Below are 6,000 nucleotides of genomic sequence, written 5' to 3' on the forward strand. Positions count from 1 at the left end.
CTAGATTCTCCAGTATGACTCTATGAAAAAGTTGGTTGTAGAATCATATTGCAGCAGAGAGAAGTGTTTGCTCTAGGAATCCTTAGTCTTCCAACACAACTTTATGAACAGCAACTGATTGAATCTGACCACAGAATTGTTCTGAAGGACTTAGGATCCGTCCAGACAGTATCTTTACTGCAGCATCTACCGCAATAAAGGAGGGGCTGTCCAGACAACGTTCTGGACAGTCCCGAATTAATTCGCTACAAACCCTGGTTCGTAGTGAATTAATTATTGGGTTTATTCCACGCCTTCTTGGAAGACGCAGGACAAACCCACTTCTTCCGGTGTCTGGACTACAGTCAAGACACCATTCCCACAGTTTACCGGGCTAAATAAGGCCAGTAAACTGTGGGAATACCCACCCCCTCCTCCAAAGCCTCCAGACCCCTTTTGAAAGTAATGAAACCTTACCCAGCCTCCATTACAGGCTTTGAGCAGCTCTCCCGGTGTGTAGAAATGATGTGCCAGGAGGGGGGAGAGGAACGATAATTGCCCCCCCCCCCCTCCTGGCACGTCATTTCTACACTCTGGGAGAGCTGCTCAAAGCCTGTTATGGAGGCCAGGTAAGTTTTCATTACTTTTCAAAGGGGTCTAAGGGCTTCGCAGGAGGGGGTAGGGCCTCCAGACATTCTCCTGGGCTTGGTCTCTTCCAAGTCTATGATTCTATGCTTGCAGTTCTTATGAGGATTGCTATAATTATTTCCATTAGCCTGTGTGATGTAGTTATTTGAGCACTGGACTGCAATTCTGGAGACCAGAGTTTGAATTTCTGCTCAACCCTGGAAACCCGCTTTATGACTTTGAGCAGGTCACACTCTTTCAGTTTCCAAGATAGGCAAGGGCAAACCCTCTCTCAACAAACCTTGTTGAGAAAAGCCTGTCATAGATTTGCTTTAGGTTGCTAGCGACTTGAAGGCATACCACCACAATAACAACATTGTCTTGAAATATAGTAAGTCATATCCTGAACACATAATTCTTACTATTCAAATAATTATTACTATTCAAATAAAACAGGAGGGGAGAGTGACATAGCAGCAAAAAAAATTTACATAGCCACTTGGATATAGCAATTCACATATTGCTATGAAATATATGTATGCTATATATGTATGTATGCAGTATTCTAGAAACAATAATATAACTTTGGGGTTTTTTTAATCTAAGGCTGAAAGTGCCAGTTCTGTACCCACTTATCTGAGACTAAGCTGTATTGCACATCTGTATAAAATGTACAATATATCTCTCTAATAATGCAGTTGTATACATATTTACACAGAAGTAGTTCTGTGTTCACTGGGACTTACTTGGAGGTATTATTATTATTATTATTATTATTATTATTATTATTATTATTAACTTTATTTGTACCCCGCTACCATCTCCTGAAGGCCAAGGCCTCAAACACAACATAACAATACACACAACATAACACAATTAAAAAAATAAAACAGTTAAAGCAAAATTAAACAACGAGCAATAAACAATACACCAAGATACAATAAAACTTGGCCGGGCCAGAGTAATGGGTACAGGATTAAAAGTGCTGATGTGACAGGTGATATGTAAGGATTATAGGGTAAGTGCAGTGTGCGGTGTGCGGCAAGGTAAACAGCTATTGGATTACAAAGAAAGTATATATAATTGTGCAAATGGTGACAACTCTCAGAAAGGCAAAAGAATGATATTTCTAGTGTTAAATTGTGTGCTACCTTCCAGAAGAGTAGTCTGACAGTTTACATTACAGTTTAATTCATGACGAACACCATTTCTGGTTCAAAATTTTAAATCTTGGCCATGTTATCTGAGATCTTATATCTATTAGTCACCGCTGAGTCAGCTCTATGCTTAAAATAACTCTACAGGGTCAAGGTAGCCTGACTTCTAAACCAGATATATATTATTGTGTATTTTCTTCAGTTTGCATTGCTGTGCACCTTCATGGAAAGAAAAGATAACTATGCAGAGTGTAAACACCTAAAGACTCAACTAATGCTTGATTTTTCCCCTGAATTGCTGAGTCTGCTGCCATCTAAAATCACTACTTATAATTTTTATACAAAAGTGTTGGTTGTCCGACCTCTAAATACTACATCTAGTATACAATTCTAAGAGTGTATTACAGCCTCATATCCTGCCTGAGAACTAGTCCAAGAGGATTTCTCTGTACTTCAGAACAGCTTTTATAAAAATGATTCACTGGGTCTACACTGAGGAAGGAACATACATCTTTTCAAAATGCAGCAACATATATGTGTGTGTGTGTGTGTGTGTATGTATATGTATGTATATATATATATATATATATATATATATATATATATATGGGCAGCAACAACTTGGGATTTCAATATAGATCCACAATTTAAGTTTGCACTTTTAACTTTGATTAACTGGATATCTATCTTTGTTCTTTGACTTGCCATTTGTTTTTAACAAAACAGCTAGAGAAAGTATATTTTACTCTTCCTGTTCTATGCCTTTAGCTTCAGTGTCACAGATTGTTTTTGCTGAACTTTGTACCTGTATAAACTCTTGGCTTTGACTCACTTTGTTAAGAGTGCTGGTAATAGACCAAAGCAATACACAATCTCATTATTGGAATAGTTTCTCCCTTTACTGCAGTGGTGTGCTTAAGTGGCTCGAAAAACACAATTGCTGAACCACTCAAATTCTCATTTTCCTGAAAAGTGCCTATCTTTTCAAAATGTGCATTTTTTAGTACTCATTTTACCTGCCTTGGCCAAGAACATTATTGTATTTTATCCAATTCACTGCTGGTTAGACTCGTTTTGCAACATTCAACATTTTGGCAGATTGAAAGTTTGAGAGGGTTTATGTTTGTGTAGAAAAATGAATTTCAGCAACTGATGCCTATCATACAACCAGATAATAAACACTCCCTGCTGAAATATTGTCTTCTGCCCAAGCAGAAGTCACTTTGGCTGCCCTTCTTTGCCATAATCTCATAGGCTACCCTATCGAACCCTGGTGGCACAGTGGGTTAAAGTGCTGAGCTGCTGAAATTGCTGACTGAAAGGTCACAGGTTCGAATTTGCAGAGCAGCTTGAGCTGTTAGCCCCAGCTTCTGCCAACCTAGAAGTTTGAAAACATGCAAATGTGAGTAGATCAACAAGTATCACTCCAGCGGGAAGGTAATGGTGCTCCATGCAGTCATGTCAACCAAATTACCTTGGAGGTGTCTATGGACAATGCTGGCTCTTCGGCTTAGAAATGGAGATGAGCTGAGAAATGGAGATGGAGTTGGACACAACTCAATAGACTGGACTTAATGTCAGGAGAAAACCTTTACCTTTACCTATCCTATCAAACACAACATTAGTTATAGGCCTGTTGTGAGAACAATCTGTCTCTATAAGCTTAATTGTACCTGTCGTCACAGAATACTCTACTTAAGAAAGTGGGAGAGATGGGAAGTGGGAAACAGTGATGTGAGTTGAAAATATTCTCAGAGTGTCCTCCAAAAGATTATTCTCTCACATTTTAACTATTTTACCCATTTAAAACAATACATTCTATCTAAGTTCAAGAATACATCGAGCCCACTATATCCACAGGGGTTGATTCCAGGACCTTGCATGGATACAAAAAAGGTGGACGATTACGTATCATATTATTAAATGTCATTGATGGTGAACATGCACACTTCAGCATGCCCAGATTCACTTTGCCTTGATTTAATATTATGGGACATGATAATCCATGGTTGGTTGGTGGTAATTACAAATCCAGATCCTCAGATGTGGAGAACACACTGTGTTTGGTTTACCAGGGAACTCAAGGTGATGAATCACTTAGAATAGTAGAGGTGGAAGAGACAACATAGGTCATCTAGTCCAACCCCCTGCCATGCAGGAAAAGCACAATCAGAAGTATAACTGATGGTGGAAAACCTAGAACACGAGCTGGAACTTCACTGGCTACCAGTCTGTTTCCAGCTAGAAATCACAGTACAAATATATTTTGAGTACAGTTCCAAAAATAACATGAACTGATAAATCCTGTTAAGTGGGTTATACAGACTGAATGTCATTATGCAAAGTTTCAGGGGATAAAATGGCGAGACTTCTTCCTGATTGTTCACTTATTAAACAAGAAGAACAGGATGTAGTGAAAAGTTTAATAAGATTAAAGATATGGCCCATTTTAATTTTAATAGTTGGAAATGTTCATATCTCAAGTTGATAATTTACTGTAACTAAGCATTATAAAGTTGTAAGAGATCCTGAATCACAACTACAGGCAGTTCAACTAATACCCCAAAGGCACCAGGTCCCATCTGGCCAATTGAGCAGGAGTCAACTCCTAGTTAATACTTGGATGAGGGACAATTTATGTACTATGTTTGCTAAGATACTCTGCGCTGAAAGAGGCAAGCTGACTTCTAAATGGAAAAGGAAAATTGAACTTTAGTAGGAGCCCCCTGTGGCGCAGTGGGTTAAACCGCTGAGCTGCTGAACTTGCTGATCAAAAGGTCACAGGTTCAAACCCAGGAAGCGGCATGAGCTCCTGCTGTTAGCCCCAGCTCCTGCCAATCTAGCAGTTCAAATGTGAGTAGATCAATAGGTACCACTCCGGCGGGAAGGTAACGGTGCTCCATGCAGTCATGCCGGCCACATGACCTTGGAGGTGTCTACGGACAATGCCGGCTCTTCGGCTTAGAAATGGAGATGAGCACCACACCCCAGAGTCGGACACGACTGGACTTAATGTGAGGGGAAAACCTTTACCTTTTTAGTCCAATGCACACAGCTATGGAAGCTTAACCAAGGTAGTCTTTGATGAAGAGTTAGGCTACAGTGAAATGAAGAACTCATATGCCTACATTGCAGCAAGTAACAAAATATTTAAATGATGGTACTGTTTTGCTTGCCACATCTTCACATGTACCAATAATACAGTTTTTAAGCTACAAGATTAGAGTTGCACACTATAGGCCAGTCATTGTTTTTATTTAAGAGATTTCTCCTTTGGGAGTGTAATGCAAAGTATGTTTTATCTTAGCAGAGATGAGCTAGGTTTCATTTTCATCTTGATTTTCCCTAGTGAAGTTCCACAAAGTATGTTATTGCCATTCAAAGGTCTTTACATTCAATCTCAATAAAAAGGTGCCAAATGCAGCTTCATGTTGATTGAAGTCTCATTTTAATAAGCCACAAATGGGAAGTATTTGATCTTCCCCACTATCATTGGCAATGCTGCATACGGCATTTGGGACCTGAAGGCCCCAACATTTGGAGGACTAAAGGTTATCCAGTCCACCATCCTCCTTGCAGTAAACTGTGGCAAACACAAAATGTAATGGAAAGGTATAAGGCTCACCTAAACTCATTTATATATAGGAGCTGCAGTGGCGCAATGGGTTAAAGCTTTGTGCTGGCTGAACTGCTGACCTGAAGACTTTTTTTTATCATGTCAGAAGCGAATTGGAGTCACTTCTGGTATGAGAGAATTGGCTGTCTGCAAGGATGTTGCCCAGAGGATGCCCAGATGTGTTACCATTCTGTGGCAGGCTTCTCTTACATCACCACCGGGGAAGCTGGGGCTGACAGATGGGAGCTCACTCCATCTTGTGGATTCAAACCGCCGACATTCAGGTCTTCAGGTCAGCAGTTCAGACAGCAGGTTTAATCCATTGTGCCACCATGGCCTCTAGTTGTGAAACAGGGGTGAGCTCCCATCTGTCAGCCCCAGCTTCCCATGCAGGGACATGAGAGCAGCCTCCCACAGGATGATAAAACATCCAGGTGTCCCCTGGGCAATGTCCAATTCTCTCACACCAGGAATAACTTGCAGAATATTCTCAATTCACTTCTGACATGATTATGTTTTAACTGTGTGAAGTATAACTGAAACAAATTTTGTCGAACAGACCTTTCAATTTTTCTTTGCAACAATGATTCTCAATTAACAATAGGGGAAATTACACACATA

The sequence above is a fragment of the Anolis sagrei genome, chromosome 5 (genome assembly GCF_037176765.1).
Source record: "Anolis sagrei isolate rAnoSag1 chromosome 5, rAnoSag1.mat, whole genome shotgun sequence".
NCBI lineage: Eukaryota > Metazoa > Chordata > Lepidosauria > Squamata > Dactyloidae > Anolis > Anolis sagrei.